The 18,887-nt window shown below is 33.3% G+C and overlaps 1 long non-coding RNA gene across 1 annotated transcript; it reads left to right on the top strand.

Moving 5' to 3' along the window:
* Positions 1 to 6,039: 6,039 nt before the first annotated feature.
* On the top strand, positions 6,040 to 7,724 carry LOC147017560 (uncharacterized). Its single transcript, XR_015049747.1, has 3 exons — positions 6,040 to 6,980; positions 7,285 to 7,342; positions 7,576 to 7,724. It is a non-coding gene; the product is annotated as an uncharacterized LOC147017560 (long non-coding RNA).
* Positions 7,725 to 18,887: the final 11,163 nt, after the last annotated feature.

Below are 18,887 nucleotides of genomic sequence, written 5' to 3'. Positions count from 1 at the left end.
TCGATGTTTGTTGGGTAGTAGATCCATTCGAAAATTTTTTTTTTAAATGTGGAAATTTGTTCTCCCCTTATTATCAGTTTTTCCGTCGATATGTTGGGTCGTCGATCCAGTCGAAAAAGTTTTTTTTTTTAATTTTCAAATTTGTTCTACCCGTATTATCAGTTTTTCCGTAGATATGTTTGTTGGGTAGTCGATCCATTCGAAAAACAAATTAAAAATTTTTGAAATTTGTTGTCCCCTTCTTATCAGTTTTTCCGTCGATATGTTGGGTTGTCGATCCAGTCGAAAAAGTTTTTTTTTTTTAATTTTGAAATTTGTTCTACCCTTATTATCACTTTTTCCGTCGATATGTTTGTTGGGTAGTCGATCCATTCGAAAAAAAAAATAAAATTTTTTTTGAAATTTGTTCGACCCTTATAATCACTTTTTGCGTCGATGTGTTTGTTGGGTAGTCGATCCATTCGAAAAAAAAAAAAAAAAATTTTTTGAAATTTGTTCGACCCTTATCAGTTTTTCCAACGATATGTTTGTCTGTTGGGTAGTCGATCCAATCGAAAAAAAAAATTAAAAATAATTTGGGAATTTGTTCTTCCCTTATTATCAGTTTTTCATTTGATATGTTTGTTGGGTAGTTGATCCAGTCGACAAAATTTTTTTTATTTTAATTTGAAATTTGTTCTGCGATTATTATCAGTTTTTCCGTCGATATTTTTGTCTGCTGGGTAATCGAACCAGCCAAATTTTTTTTTTTTTAATTTCGAAATTTGTTCTACCCTTATTATGAGTTTTTCCGTCGACATGTTGGGTCATCGATCCAGTCGAAAAAAGGTTTTTGTTTTTTAATTCTGAAATTTGTTCTACCCTAGTAGGGTGAATATACTGATTCTGGCTCACTTTTTCCTATGTAAATGAATGGGGGATTTTCAGCGATTCCCTTTTTTTTCCCTAAAAATAAACCCCCTTTTTATCCCAAGGTATATTTATTTGTCTCCCCTTTTAACCTAGGGGCTCTCTATTCAAATAACCCATACAACAAGATAAAGATTTGTTAAATATCTGAAACGTCTAAGCCCCGGGAGACTCTTTATCAAATAACCGATGCATATTGTTTAGCTCACTCATTGAACGTATAAACATTTGTTCATTCTCAAATTCCTTCAATAGTTTAATTTTCTTTGCACAATAATCCCCATCTAAAATATTTAAAAACAAAACACTTGAATCTTTATATTTTTTAAGATACTCCTTTTGTGCCATTACGAAATGATAAACTTCTCTTAATGCTCTTGTTTGACCACCTCCTGAGCCACATATCATTTTGAGATTATAGTAAATTGTTTTTTCATTGTTCAATTGATAACCATCAAAGTTTTCAGTCCATTCAAGGATATTCATTTTTTTTCTTTACATCCTCTAACTTACTACTTTTTAAATTGATTCGCTTATTTGTTTTATTCACCTTTGTTTTAGTTATTTTTTCAATAAGACTTATTTGATATTTTTCACATTCATTATGTTTTCCATTTATATACCAAGACTGAGATTTTCTCCACTCTTTAGTTTGATTAATACTTGGTTTAATCATTTATATATTGTGAAAAAACACGGCGGTAGCCCTTAAAAACCCTCACCCATCTTCCCATTGTTAAAACACAATCTATTCTATTCACTCTATCATACAATATCCATATGGAACACAATCTATTCCATAATCTAAAATAAATCTCTTATCATCAAAGGTTCCTAATGCCTTTTGATTTACTTCTTCACTATATTTGTTATGTTTATAACTTCTTATTGTATTCATTTTCCTATATTCTTCTTTCTTATTCATCAAACAATTATAATAATTTCTAAAAGTTATTGATTTCTTTATTACATATTTCTTTATTCCCTTTAACCTCTTATCAATCTGATCACCATACTTATAAGCATATGCCTTGGCTCTCAATCCAATAAACTCACTCATTACTTTTCCACCCAACTCATCCTTAAATTTACCAATAACCTTTTCATTCTTTTTGGAAAATAACTCACTCTTCTTGCTGAAATAACTTGTATCATATACTCCAATATTTTTCTTCATATCTTCATAAACATCATCAGTTTTTATATCTAGGATAAAACTATCAGTGTCCATATACAACAATGAAACATTTTCACCATACTCTTTCTTTAAGTCATTATACAAATAATCATACATCAATATCTTTGATAAATCAAGAGCTGCTGTTCCAATATAAATTGGTTTATCCATTACAATACTTTCCTTTTTCATATGAATTGCAGAAAAGTTCTCTGAAAAAACCTCTTCTCTCTCAAAACTTGGTTTATTTATCAATCTCGAAGCTTCTTTCCAAGATGTTGCGAATCTAATGTTTTGCCTGTTTCTAACATTTTCCATAGTCTTTCCAAATACAGCATTATTCATTAATTTATAAAAGTCCCCTTCAAATTTTACTTTTGTATTTGCTCTCATATCTGTATTGAATTGAATATACTTTTTCAGCCAAGGACTTTGTTTAAATTTTAAAACTCTATGAATTTTAGCTACTCTCAATCCTTCTCTCAAAAACTGTTTTAAGTTTCTCTGATGCAAAACATATCCCTCTTTATCATAGAATGTTGTTAATAACTTTTCTGTTGATTTACCTTTAATATTAAAACTTTTATGATAATCACTTAACCATTCTTTCTTTGGGGTTTCTTTCTCACATGCAAAAGGAAGATCTTTATGCTTATTATGAAGATCACTCGGGTACCTCAAATCAACTTCAAAATAATAACCTTCTTCTTCGTCATTCAATTCCTCTTGAGAAGAAATAACAATATTCATCAAAGCCTTTTCATAATCCTTTTCTTCCACCCACTCTAATTTACCATAAGGTAGAGATTGAGACATTGCCCATCCATACAAATTATTAGCATCAAAATACATCAAATAATTACTATCTTTTTCACTATCATAATTTGGAAGATATTTATTATTTGCTTTTTGAACATACTTGTGATATTCCACCTCTCTTATATTTCTCAATCATCAAAAGCATATCTACATCACTGATTAAATCTATATCTTGTTTTGTCATTTTCAACATTGCACTCCAAGCTAAACCAGGAACTGTGAAATAGTGGGCAGGATCTAATCCATAACAATTTTTATTATGACAGAGTGATCTCAAAGCTTCAAACACATCAGCTAACAATAAAACATCTGTTTTTAGATACAAATCATGATATTCTCCAAGGTTCTTTATCTTAAATATTTTCCAAATTTCTTGTGCGTGTTTATATTCCTTATCATTTATCTCTTCTTCATAAAGGTTATTATAGAAACTTTCTTTTGAAGGAAGTTGTGTTTCTTTAAATCTCATAAATGAATCCATATAATCATAAGGATAAATTCCCTTACTTGTAAGAATTTTCTCTTTACTTTGAATTTCATTCCTTGTTTGAATTTCCTCTCTCGTTAGAATTCCCTCTTTAATCAGAATTTCATCTTGAATCAGAATTTCCTCTTTCGTTAGAATTTCACTCATTGTTTGAATTTTCTTTATAAGTAGAATTTCATCTTCAATTAGAATTTCTTCATTAATTTCCTAATTAATTCGAATTTCCTCTTTACTCTGAATTCTCTCTTTAATCTGAATTTCCTCTTTAGTTAGAATTTCCTCTTTTGGAAAGAATGAATTAAGATTTGGAAAAGAGCCTGTGGAGCTTAGATTTGATGCTAGGTAGGCTGGTGGTGTTCCCATAAACTTGTAAGAATCTAGAAACCTAATACGAGTTAAAGGTTTTGTGAATATCATTTTTGTAAATGAAATATACTTTTGACTTGTGTTTGTAATGGCAGAAATATTCCCTGGTGTTTTTGAAAGTTCATTTATAAATAGATGTGTATCATAGTTGGCGCTGTTGTGAAGAAAGACTGGAATAAAAGAAGGAAATTTATAATTAAGATTACAACAGGAATGAGCGGGACCTCTATATTTACCAGTAAGATGACAATGATCCCGAAATTTAGACTCCTCAATTTCCACCTCACAAATATGACAGATGTTGTTCTTTCCAAATTCTAATTTTTCTTCTTCGGTTAATTTCATCGGTTCATTTGTTTCCTTCATTAATTTAGTTAGTCTTATACAATCCTTTTCTAATCGTGATACAAACTCTTGTGAAGCTTTTTTTCCACTATAATGTTCAAGTTTATTATACTTTTCTCCAACAGATGATTTGATATAATAACAGAAACCACAAGGAATATGTTTTTGATATTTATTTGTATATGATTCTTTTGGATTAGGAGAAGCAGTATTTATCTTTTTTAGGATACATTCAAAATCTGCATATATCACAAATGGGTGCATGATAGATTTATTATAATCTTCAAAAGAAATCTTTTCACCAGGTTTAGGCATTGTAATTACAGCTGATTTATGATTACTACAATATTTTGAATGTTGTTCTAATCGTTCTTTTGTATGAAATGAATTAGGACATCACTTACAAGGATAAATTTTGTTTGCTGTTCTGAATACCCGAGAAGAGATTAATCTTGATAAATTATTGATGTATGTGTAATGTGAATTCTTTCCAACACTAGAATATAAAAGATCAATGTGTGTTTCTTCATTTTTATAGTTGTTTGAAATTTTTAATATTTGAACTTTGTTTGTATCCGTTAATCCATATACATTAATAGAAAGATTATTCTTTTTCTCAAATTTAGGAATATCTGTTAGTGGCATTGGGAATTTAAAATCTTTAATGTCCAAGGTATTCTCATATTTCATATATTGTTTTACTCTTTCTGAATTGCAATTTGGTGGATGAAAGTGAGCAAGAACAAACCAGAGAAAACATTTATTATCATTGTTCTTAATATTAACAACTGCCTTCTTTAGTTTTATTTCTTTTGGTAAGTCAATATAAGAAGAAGCTTTAAGAGGGTTTGATTTTAGAATGTGTATATCTAAAAAGACGATTTTGTTAATATGAAATCCACTTCCTACCACTGTATTTTCAACATCCTCCTCTTGTCTTGATAGTTCTTCATAAACCCCACTATTCAAAAAATCTTGAAATGATGTTATAACATGAAGATCTGTTATCATAAAAGGAGTTTATTCTTCATCTTGTCTTTTCATATTCATTTCACCCCCATATAAAACTTTAAAGTTTTCATTTCTTTTAATGGCTTTGTCATAACTTTTTCAACATCAGGTTTCACTATTTCAATTGATTCAGCTATTGATGATGGACCGGGTTCTCCAAATTGAAAAATCCTTATTTTTATATGCCCTTTAAATGCCCCATCAGTGTTTTCAATATAATGGTAGTAGGGTGGATTTACTGGTTCTGGCTCACTTTTCCCCATGTAAATGAATGGGGGATTTTCAGCGATTCCCTTTTTTTTCCCTAAAAATAAACCCCCTTTTTATCTGTTTTTCCCTGCTGTGCAGGGGTTTGGCTTTTTGTGAGGCAATGTTTTATGGCTGGATGCCCTTCCTGACACCAACCCTGGTCGCCTCTTACGACACACAGGGATATGGTACACCTATTCTTACCAGGGCATACACCAGGACCAGTACACTGGCACTCATTTCACCGACCTCGGAAGGATGACAGGCTGAGTCAACCCCCTGGTGTTAATTCAGCAGCCAACGGGTCTTGAACTCAGGACACTGGGATCCCAAGCCGCCACCCTAACCACTAAGCCAACACCAGGCTTAGCCAACACCAGGCTTTGTATATATATATATATATATATATATATATATATATATATATATATATATATATATATATATATATATATATATATATATATATATATATATATATATATATATATATATATATATATATATATATATATATATATATATATATATATATATATATATATATATATATATATATATATATATATATATATATATGTATATGTATATATATATATATATATATATATATATATATATATATATATATATATATATATATATATATATATATATATATATATATAACCAGGCTATCCCAAGGTATATTTATTTGTCTCCCCTTTTAACCTGGAGGTTGAACCTCATTGAATTGAACAGCTCACTCATTGAACCTATAAAGATTTGTTCATTCTCAAATTCCTTCAATAGTTTAATTTTCTTTGCACAATAATCCCCATCTAAAATATTTAAAAACAAAACATTTGAATCTTTATATTTTTTAAGATACCCCTTTTGTGCCATTACGAAATGATAAACTTCTCTTAATGATCTCATCTGGCCACCTCCTGAGCCACATATCATTTTGAGATTATAGTAAATTGTTTCAAATGTTTTCAGTTCATGCCGTGAAAATGAGGAAGTGTTTTTTTGACACGGTCGTGCTGTGTGAATGAGGAAGTGGTTTTAGACAGTCATGCTGTGAAAAAACAGGAACTATTCTGTGAGACAAGGTCTCGTGTTTATATTTTATCTCAGAACACGAACTGAAAACATTTGAATCAAAACCATTTTAAGTATGTTTTGTAAATGATTCATACAATCGCCCAGTTATTTTCCAAGCTGTCATTTCCTGTGGCCGCACCCAATGCTTAGGTAATTTCCTCGTCGTTGCCTTATAAGTGATTCACCAGACAAAGTTTCTGCCAGACGGGATTTTCATTTTTACAACTGAGACATGAGCGATCTTTCTTCCGATGAAGACAACAGCTCACTACAGAGTTGGTAAGTTTGTGTATGGTTTTCTCTTTGAACGATGAAGCAATCGATTTTAAATTAAATCATGATAATTCTGATATATATATTTTTCCCTGACAGGTCATTGGAAGAAATTGAGTTTACATATCAGGACGAGGTGCATGAAATGAATACTCTTATTGAAGAGATCAATGATTTTAGAAGAGAATTGAAAGACATTTATAATGAGTGGTACGAAGTCTTATCACGTCCTCTGATCTCGAAGGAATTAAACCAATGGTGAGACACGTGTGTGTGTGTGTGTGTGTCTCTCTCTGTCTGTCTTTCTACCTACCTCTCTCTGCTCTTATTGAAGAGGTCAATGATTTATAATGACTGGTCTCTGATCTCGAATGAATTAAACCAATGGTGAGACACGTGTGTGTGTCTATGTGTGTGTGTATGTGTGTGTGTATGTGTGTGCGTGTGTGTGTGTGTGTGTGTGTGTGTGTGTGTGTGTGTGTGTGTTGCTTTCCCTGTCTGTTTGTATCTTTCTCTGTCTGTCTCTTCATCTATACCCTTGACTTATTATTTTTTTTTTCAGCACTATCACACAACATCAGCTGTTGAAGCAATCTTGTACAACACATGATTTTCTGGAGGTAAATGTTTCTGAATTATTATTAATATCACTCTCTCTTTAGAATGTCGTCTTATGTTGGTTGCATCATTAGTTTGGACGTGGTTTTGTCAGTACACTGGAATTCATTTTATTGACCTTGAAAGGATGACAGGCTCCTGGTGTGTTAATTCAGTGGTCAACGAGGCTTACTCATATTACCATGTAATTATCTTTATAAAACCTAATTATTATCCACTTTTTGTTTCAAAACAGAATATGGTGTCTGAGTTTCGAAATCACAAGACATCTGAAGAAGATTGCTGGGAAAGATTATACATTCTCGCAAATGAATATTTAATATTTTCAATATTAATAAATTATATTTGTTTTGTTTACAATTACTTGATTCTGAATTTCAAGAAGAGGATAAAGGGGGGTAGGTGCGCTCCCCAATGACCCATCACCCCCTCATCCCATCCCTCCCCTCCCCATGTGTGTGTGTGGGGAAGGGTGGGGGTGGGATGAGGGAGGTGGTGGGTCAAAGGTGGGGGCGCACAGGGGGATGGGGGGGTTGGGGCTTGTGTGGGTGGGGCTTGTGTGGGCGGGGCTTCGGTGGGGCTTGTGTGGGCGGGGTGTGTGTGGGTGGGGCTTGTGTGGGTGGGGCTTGTGTGGGTGGGGCTTGTGTGGGCGGGGTTTATGTGGACAGGGTTAATATGTGTGTGGAGTTTTTGTGTGGAGCTTGTGCAGACAGGGCTTATGTGGGAGGGGTTTATGTGGGCAGGGTTTATGTGGGCAGGGGTTTATGTGGGGGGAGCTTAAGTGGGAGGGGCGAATGTGGATGAGGTTTGTGTGAATCAATGGATGGGTGGAGAGATGGGTGGATGGGTTGGTGAGTGGAGCTTGTGTGGATGGGTGGATAATTTTTTAATTAAATAAACATGTTGTGTGTGGGGAACTAATTAACTAATCACTAATTATGTGAATATGATGAATATGGGTGGAGCTTGTGTGTGTGTGTGGAGCTTGTGTGGAGCTTGTGTGGGGTTTGTGTGTGGTGGGGTTTGTGTGGGGTTTGTGTGGGAGGGGCATGTGTGGGCGGAGTCAAAAAGGGGCGGAGTCAAAAATTTTCAATTTATTGGAGCTTGTGAGGGGTTTGTGTGGAGCTTGTGTGGGGTTTGTGTGGGGCTTGTGTGGGCGGGGCTTGTGTGGGTGGAGTCAAAAAGGGGCGGAGTCAAAAATTTTCAATTTATCTTTGTCTTTTGTAATTCCTGTGAATAAAATGAACCTAAAATCTCTTCCCCTTCCAAATCATATATTTTATAAGTCCAAGGAACCGTATCTATTACATCAACAATTTTAAAAAGCTCGTTGGTCCATCTTTTAATATAACCTTTTTCAAAATGAGATTTCCACCTATATATTCTTACGATATCACCAACTTTGAACTTAGGTTTTCTGACATTAATCTCTTTTTCATATTTTAATTTTGTAAATGTTTCTGATGGTTTCATATTTGTTGACGTGTGAATCGTGTCATTATACTTATCCACAATATCCTGAATAAATGATGACCATTGTTGTGAACCGAGTTGTGTGAATTTTTTATGTAGTCTCTCTTTTAAGGTACGATTAAAACGTTCAACAACAACTGCCTTCCCTTCATTAAAGGTACTGTATAATGTAATACTGTTATTTTTTAGAAAATTCATAAATGTCTTGTTAGAAAACTCTCTACCCTCATCAGTCCACAATTTTTTAGGTTTTCTCTTACTTTTCTTAAATATCTGTTGAAAAGCTAACATAAGAGTATTACCTGTTTTGTTTTTTAAAGGGACAACCCACGCATATCTACTCCTCAAATCAATAACGGTTAAAGCATACTTGTACCCCTTATCATTATTGAGTTCAATCAAATCAGCAGACCAGATATAATCAACTTCCTTGGAATAAACTTTCCTTCTCTGAAACTTTGTGAATATTGGTTTATGTAATTCATCAGCTAATTGCTCCTCAGTCTTAAAGGCATCATTAGAGCCTATAAGTTTTTTGAATTTCCAAGACCAAGTTTCAATTTAGCACTGATCATCTTCTTCACAATGAACCGATCAACTTTTTCTCTCAAGGTTGGATTTTGTATCAGAGACAAATGATACAACATTTCTCTATCGGCTTCATGCTTTTCTTCCAACGTTGTGGTATTCCCATAATCAATATCGTGTCTCATGCACACTTCATCAACTCTATTGATAGGCTGACTCCAGGATTTAGGATTGTCTGCCTCATCTAATCTTTTATCCAAGTTTGTGCCTGGACCACAGAAAGAATACCCTGGAAGATGTAATTCCCCTGGTATTCCAGTAATTGTAAATTTACTTCCTGATAAAAACTTTTGTATATCTCCTCCGAGTTTGTGTTTGGAGATAAATTGATTTTTTTTTGAACCACACACCGAACATATACCTTTTTGTATAACCCTGTTATTTTTACTTTTAATATATGAAATATTTTTAGTATTAGTTTTCTTTTTATATTTGAGACAATAACTCATTTATTTATGTGAAAAATTCCTGCAGAGTGCAAAAACCTTTTTAGTTTCCAACATGCACATTTGAATCTTAATTTTTAAAACATAAAGAATCCTTAGAAATGCCTTTCATCAATGATCAATGATCAATTTCATCAATGATCTCTCGGACTCTCTGGAAAATCCTCTATTTCTCTTTGCCGATGACTCCACCCTCTGCCGTACCATCTGTCATCCCTCAGACCGGCAAGCAGCAGCTTCTTCGCTCACTGCAGATCTGGATAAAATCACAAACTGGTCCAACACGTGGAACATGTCTTTCAATCCACACAAATCTCACACTCTCACTATGTCTCTTCGAAAGGACCGTTTACAAAACCCCCCCATCCACTTTCTCAACAATCCACTGGAAGAAGTCTTTTCTTTCAAGCTTCTGGGTCTCACTATCTGCCATGACCTTTCCTGGGAAAGTCACATTTCCAACCTTGCCTCAAAAGCCAGTCGCCGACTGGGAATCCTCCGTCGTGCAAAGTCCTTCCTCGGCCCTCTTGAGCTCCTGACTACTTACAAAGCTTTTGTCCGTAGCCTGATGGAGTACTGCTCTCCCCTCTGGGCTGGTGCTCCTGCCTCCCACCTTTCTCGACTTCACGCTGTCGAAACCAGGGCTTTTAAGATCATTGGCATCTCCCGCAATGAAGCTGAGTCTTTGGGCCTCTCACTCAATCACCGCAGGTTGGTCGGTGGTCTTTCTGTCTTCTACCGACTCCTCTCCAGCCTTGCCCCCCTGCTCTCTCTGCGATTTGTCCCAACCACATTTCCACAGGGCGCTCAAGGTCCGCCAACAACCCCCTTCTGGTAAAACTACCAAAATCACGAATCACTGCTCATCTTCACTCTTTCATTCCTCTTTTTTCCCGCCTTTGGAATAAACTTCCTCACTCTATTCTTTCCCATTCTTCCCTCCAGGCTTTCAAAACAGCTGTTCACCACCACCTCTTATCTTCCCCCATCCAAATCCTCGATCTTTTCTACCCCGATAATCCACCCATGCCCACTTCCTTCAATTCTCCTGTTTTCCTTCCTGAAAGTCCCTGTAATGTCCATCTTCTCCTCGCCATGTTCCCCGTCCCATCCCCATCCCTCTCCCTTCCACAGTTCACCTGTGTCTGTTCCCCAATGTTTTGTCCCTTCCACTCCCACCCCTCTTGTCTCATGCCTCCTTGCTGTGAGTTGTGTGTTAGCTCTCATACGAGCCTCGACCAAGGTATACAAAAAAAAAAAAAAAAAAAAAAAAAAAAAAAAAAATGCCTTCACTCTCTCCTCCATTTATTTAAGAAAAAACTTGAATGAAAATGAATAGCTTGTCGATGATAGTCTTGTCGAAAGTATTGCAAATAGACTTGTCAATTCTTTGTTTTCCTCCTCGGTGGGTTGAGTTATTTTCTGTAATACCACCAATCTTTTTTGAATCTCACTGGTTTCCATATTTTGATATTTATTTTGTCTCGCTCTTTCCTCCCTCTCCTCCCTCTCCTCCCTCTCTCTCTTCTCTCTTTCCTCCCTCTCTCTTCTCTCTCTTCTCTCTTTCCTCCCTCTCTTCTCTCTTTCCTCCTTCTCTTTCTTCTCCCTCTCCTCCTTCTCTCTCTTCTCCTTTTCCTCCTTCTCTCTCTTCTCCTTTTCCTCCTCTTCCCTCTCTTCTTCAACTCCTTCCTCATCCCTTACTATCCTTGAATCGTTTACACCCCATAGAATATTATACATATATTCATCAGAATTTCTTGTTATTCCTGTATCCAAAATATTTTTTTTTTACAACAGGAAACCAATAAAATTTCTTTTGAATTTCTAAAAGAGCCTTGCCTTTTCTTAACTTTATAATTTTTTCATTATTTAACATTCTAATTAAATCTAAAGTTGTCGGTTTATCAACATCAGCATAATGCCAATCTTTTATTGAAAATACCTCATTCTTATGTTGTAGAACATATTTATTAAAATACCGAATACCCTTTTCTTGAAGGTATGCTTGAACACAGAAATGATAATTTTCTTGAAGCCTTCTTGCTGTCATTTATGTATTAGAAATATATGTTAGAATAATATTATGGCACGAAACACCTCCCCATCTTCCCATAGTTAAATCATTTTGTATTTCCTTACTTATTATATATAATCCTGTTTTTTTCTGTTTTCATGAGATAAACAAGGGCAAAACCATTATTATATTTACCCTTATTAAATTCTTTTATTTGTTGTTTACTAATCGTAGCCCCACAAAACTCATTCTCGATACCAAGTGGATAATATTCTTCCTTACGAGACTGATTTAATTGTTCCAGGTCTTCGAGGTTAATTTTAAATGACCAATTATACCCTAAATCATTCATATCATACCCCCATTGTTCTATTCTCATACAAATGATACGCCCTTCTTTATAAAAATTTATTTTAATTCGAACTGTGAATTCTGTATGACCTGGAGATAATATCAACACTTCTGTATCTTTGGAATACACAGCCGTTTTATTTAAGGATATATATTGTGATAAATCGCTTAATCTCACCAAGTCATTCGCGTCAGTCGGGCTTGGATAATTTTTTAATTTAAAAGCATTTTTCATGTTAATATTTTTGGTTATATTATATTTATGTCGTTCAGCCTGTGCCTTTGTGTAATAATTTGATAAATCAATATCCAGTTCTTGAGATACACCAAAGATAGAACCATCTTTACCAACATAAGTCATTTATATTAGATTAAAAATAACATCATAAAATTTTTTATTTTTGTTGAGTTGAATTAACACATATAGACATAATTGACCACAACACTTGGAATTTAATTCTTGGACTTGAAATGTTTGATAAACACCATTCTGTAAGAATTTTATGACTTCAACAGGTGGTGGAAGACCAAAACTATCAAAATAATATTTGTCTTGAGTATTAAAAATACAAACTCAATGAGAACCGTTCCCATTATTATCTTCTAAGTTCATAATAATATTCTTTGTATGTTTCGGCACATTTGTTAATTCATCTCTCATACAAATAACCACATTATGAATTTTTAATTTCTTACAATATTTAACAAGTTGTAAATTTGATGTTGTATTCTTTCCAAATTCTTTCAACCACTCATCAATGCTCATTTATTTATTAGAAAGATATAATCCATTACCTCTTTTCGTTAATTTTACACCTGCTTGTGCTATAGAAGAAAGCATATCTCCAACTAACAATCTCGCTTTATCAGGCAGACCTTCAAGTTTTTCAGTAAAATCTACAATTACACCACTTCCACTAATTTGTTTCTCCAACTCTTTGTTATGTCTTTCCAATTCTTTTTGAGCCTGGAGTTGAGCCTTCCTTTCGGTGGCAGTTTTCACCGCTGTTGAAATACCACCCATCAATGCTCCAACCGCACTTAAACCAGCAAATAAAGGAATTAGAAATGGGAGAAATCCTCCACTCGTCTCTCTTATTGAATATTTTTTCAACATTGGTTTTGTCATTTTAATTTTAAGTGAGCCAGTGTCATTCAAGATTTTAACCTGTTCTCTTGTGAGCAAAAGATCAATTCTTACTGCTCCTTTTCTCTGAATTGTATTAACGTTAATCGTATAAGGCTTTTGATTTTGAACACAAGATGATAGTTTATGAAGATTGATTTGATTAACATATACCCCAGTTGGTACTTTGGCACTCATTTATTTAACAAAAAATTATGTGAGACTAATCATCACACCATTATCTGTATTAATCTGCAATTCTGTTTCTTCCAAAAGCAAACAATATGTATCAACTTCTTCACTCTCTCCTCTTTCAATGTATAGGGAAGTATCCACTCGATTAGACTTTATAGTTTCCTTTTGAGCGCTCAGGTCAAACGCATAGATTGTATACAAACTTTTAAATGCTGTCATATCCAAAATGGGTTCTTTATTTCCATTACTTTCACACACCTTTTGGTAAGACTTGTATGCTTCAGCAAAATCATTTTTTTCCCAATTAATTTCCAATCTATCTCGTGGATAAAATGTTCCATCAAGAGAAACGCGAAGTTGTTTCACCTTAGCATTATCACTCAATGAATTATTCTTATCAGTCGCAGTATCACCATCTGGCTTTTTAAAAATGATCCACAGATATCGTGGCTTTCCTTCCAGAACACCCAAATTCCACGTGTAAGTAGTTTGGTTGAGTTTAACGTGTTGACATCTTATTTTGAGGTATGATACACTGAGTGGTTTCTTTGAGTGAAGTCTTCGATTCAACATCTCTTCTGTTTTAAGATTAGGAGTATATTCACTGATATACCAACTCATTTCCTCAATTACAAATTTATTCTGATCACCAAAAGCACTAGCAACACCAAAAAGCAATCGATTTTCATTATCATTCTTTTGTAGTTGAAATCTAATTTTAAGACCATACAGAACTTTATCATGATCACAAAATCCAAATATACCTTTAAGAGGAACTGCCACAGTAAAACTATTTTCTGCTTTTGTATCATCATTATACACACCTTTCCTTTGAATATATCCAGGGTCTGTGTTTGTTCCCGTTGACATATCAGGAATAAAACCTTCAACAGACCCCTTTCCCATTCTATCACTGAATGTATAGAGTGTAAATTTCATCATTTCAGATACAGCAGAGACATAATCAACCGCTTCAACTTCTTGTGTTCCAATATACAAACGCACACTATCAAACATTTTCCAGAAGAAATCATTTACAAGTGTAGCGTTTGTGTTATTCCCAGCTTTAGTGAATTTAAATTTACACAACAAGAAACTTTCGGAGAGATTCAAATAGGTTTGTTGATTATTTATTTCAAAACTTTTTGTGCCATTCGTATTCCAGTCTGTTCCAGTTATTGCATTTACCTTGAAGTAATCTTCTTTTTTAGTGGAGTTTGAGATAATAATAGTATCATCCAAATCATAGATACTATCAATTGCTTCCATACTTGTATTTATTTAGGAAAAAAGATGTTAAAACTTTTGAAACCCTGATCCAAGTATTTGAATTATTTTCTGTCGTTCTTGGGGGGACAACTGAGTTTTGCCTTTCTTAATTTCTTTTATTGCTTGTAATTTATGAGATTCCTTCTGAGCATCTTTTATACTCTTTACAGCACCTGCTACATTTCCCACAGCAGAAGCAGTTGAACCAATTAGATCTTTATGTTTAAGAATAGTTGAACCAATACCCATTAGAGTATCAATTATACCATCTCCTCTAAATTGATGTCCAACACCCCTTTGTCTCTTAGGTTTATAGTATCCTCCACCAAGATACATACCTTCACCCTTGTAGTATGGGGAAAGGAACATCCCATCCCCTGTAATTATTTTATATTTTCCCAACTCATGTTTCCTCACAATAACCATCGTATTTATTTATTGGAAAACTTCACGCAGGTGAATTCTGATGGATATAACTTCTCCATTAAAAGAAATCACACGATTATCTTGGTCGGTTATCCTAAAATTTACTCTGTGTATGGTTTTTCCTGACACAGGGAGATAAACCAAATTTTTGGGTTCCATATTGAATTTATAACCAATTGGGGTTGAGTATGCGCTGAATGAAAATATTGTATTTGTTTTTTTTCCATCATTATAAGCACCATCAATCAAATCACAGTGAATTAACACCGAATTTATTCCTGAGGATATTTGAATGACATTATCACTGTAAAACATCCCATTAGTTTCAATCTTTTTTGAGGAGAAACCCAATAATTCTCTAAATGAATTATCAATTGTGAAATCAACCTTGTAGTTATTTTTAACTTTAATCGTTGATTTTGAAGTATGTTTTTGAATGTTTATAACAATATTTTTTGGTTCATCACCCTGTTCTTTCATAAGACGAGCAATTTTGGAAGATATTTGAGAAATCTCATATGCTCCGGGTGAGACTGTTATCGTTTTGTATCCACTTCCCGGATTATAACTAAACTTGTCATTTTTCTCGGTTATATGAAATAAGGTATTATAAGTTTCCATGGACAATAAAGATGCCTCATATTCTTTTGTTGTGTCAAGTTGTAGTGGGTATGGGAATGAAGATGTGTGGTCGCTTGTTGTGAAATTGAAACTCAGGATTGTGCTTCTCATCTTATTTAATATGAGATAAAATGTCTTTATATTGAAATTTATTAATTATTTTCATGTTATTCAACTGGTCTAAAATGGCTGATGCTTCATTAAAACAATTGTTATTTCCAGCCTTCTTACTGCCTAACAACAATAACAGTCTATTAACTAATTGCGATGGGTCATTTGGAAGAAAACTAACACCTGAACCAAGGATACTTAAAGGCTGAATAATGTGTTTCTCCTTCTCATTCTTCCTACTTTTACCAGAAAGAATAACCTTATAATTTAGAGTGTTCAGCAGATCAATATATACTCTATCATCATTATTTTCCATATCCAATGGTTTATCAATATACTTTGATTCATCCTTCACAGTTGAACCTTGTCTTCCATCTTTTGTGAGAAGAAACATTAATCTCGGAGTTAGTTTAACAGGGGGTTGAGCAGAACCCAAGAACCTTAATTCATCATTAAATATCAATACCTTTTCTTGAACAAGATGAAATATTGCTGGTTGTTCTGTTGGAATGAGTCCTGCTTTGGTTTTTGAATCCGCTGAATATTCATTGTTTTGAACAGCATTCACAATATAATCAGGGGGTCGATTAATCTCTTCCAGTTGTTGAAATAAACCTTCATCATCATATTCTAATTCTCCTAAATGCTCTAATTCTTCCTCCGTCATTTGATCAAAATCTTTTAACATTTGAAGTTTTTTAGGAGTATATTCTACTGTGGGAACTGTGGAAATATCTTTCATTTTTTCTTGGGAAGTTTTTAAAAGTGGTTTAAAAAATTTCTCTTGTTTTCTTTCAAATGCTTCTTCGCCCGTTAGTTTCTGTCTGCGTTTCTTATTTATGTCTTCCTGTTGTTTTACAACTTTTGAAACCAACTCTTGATGTTCCTTAAATCTTCTTGCTCTTTCTTTTGCATCCATTTATTTATTGTAAAATATAATTTAGTGAATTGTAAAGATCAACAGGGAAATTTTCCTTTTCTTCATCATTCAAGTAGATGTGTTCAAATAAATCCTTTTCTTTAAATATTTCATCAAATTCTTTATGAACATTAATGCGAGTTGTAATTTCTTCTTCACTAATACTTGCATCTCTGCTTTTCATACGTTTGCGTTGAGTTTCTTCATCAACATCAAAACCGAATGATAAAATCTTCACTCCACTCAGATGTTTAATAATTTGTCTCGTTCCTTCTGGATTAGTTTCTAATATCCCAACACCACCAGATTTTAGTTTCCTTAACTCACTCTTACAATGTGAATATTTTGTTGTACCAAGAGAAACCTCCTCAAACATTTGGCCTTCATTCCTCAATCGCATATGTTCCTCCACTGAAATATAGTGATAATCTTCACCTTTTACTTCTCCAGGTCTTATTGCTCTAGTTGTTGTTGATACAATGCGTATCACGGGGTGTTTTTTAAGTAAATTTACAATATTCTCATTTGTACTACACAAGAACCTTGATTTATGAAAGTTTTTTTCCAGAAGCAGATTTACCCACAAGATTTATAATAATAGTTGTCATTTATATATGTAATTGTTTATAAAACAAAAAATATATCCCTTAATATCTCATCTTGTTTCACAACAATATATTTATATTTTTCAGTCGTGTGCTTCATGTAATCCTCAAATTTCTTTTTACTACATAATATAGAACAATTATCTCTCCAAAAATTATTGATATCTATTGAATTTAACTTGAATAAAATAAAAGTATTGGCATTGTTTCTGATGGAACGACGAGGAAGTTGAAAGTACGATTGACTAAGATAAATACAATTACAAGAAGAATGTCTCCCTCTTGTGTAGTAGCTGTCCATTACCGTTTGGTTTCTCTCATTAACACAATCATCAAAGATAACGAGGTTCTTTTTTGATTTATCCAAATCTTGTGGAGACGGTATATCATCCGTATTATCACTAAGAATACAAGTTATCGGTTTTGATTTCTTTTTACATATCTGTGTATCACAAAATAGTTGAATTATATCTTCAATGTTATAATCAATTAGGTTATTTTGAATTTTAAATAAACCGATTATATCTTCTTTTTGAAGACCAGCATTAAAACCTTGTGAGAGTAGTTGATACTCTGGTTGAAAACTCAACTTTGTGAAAATTATTAAATTATCATAATCTAAAAAGTTGGGAGTGAGGAGCATTTTTAAAAGTAAGCAGGTTTTTCCACATCCACTTGAACCAACTATGAGACATCTTAATGAATTTGGGAGATTTTTATAGTTGTTAAATTTTATCTTATTTTCCCAAATGGGTAAAAAATCATTCATTTATATATTTGAAAAACAGGTTATTTAATTTATTATTGGCTTTTTTAGAAACTCTATATTTTATCCTAAGTTCAGGTTTAATTTCAAGATAATCCATTATTTTATTTATACAATATCTTGTGTTGATATTTCCCTGAAAATTACATCCATGAATAATATACAACAACAATCCTTTGAACATTTCTCTTATACGTTCAGTTTCTTCCCTTGTAAGGAAAGGTGTGTTATCACCCTCATACTTTACATTCATTTCTCTAATCAATCTTGTAAAGTAATTCATTTTTGGTGTAAATCTAAAAGAATTATTTTCCTTTTTATATTTTTTATTATCATTAATTAGAAGATAATCACAGAATATACATTGTTTATAGGCTTTTGACTCTGTGTTTAATCCCCGTCTTTCACACGCAGAACAATTCTCAAATTTGTCATCTGGAGAATCAGGAAAGTCGAGCATATTTATAAAGTAAAACTTTACTTAAACTGAAATTCATCTATACTTTCAGTTGTATATTACCATCGATATCGATATACTTTTTTTCATTATCAGATTCAATGACAACATTTTTTATATTAAAGGTAATTTTAAAATGATCGTTCATTACTATTGAACGAAATGTCATTTCACCTGATA

This window comes from Eptatretus burgeri, chromosome 11, assembly GCF_056783735.1.
Source record: "Eptatretus burgeri isolate ZD-2024b chromosome 11, Ebu_testis_v1, whole genome shotgun sequence".
Lineage (NCBI taxonomy): Eukaryota > Metazoa > Chordata > Myxini > Myxiniformes > Myxinidae > Eptatretus > Eptatretus burgeri.
This window is presented reverse-complemented; position numbering and strand designations above follow the sequence as displayed.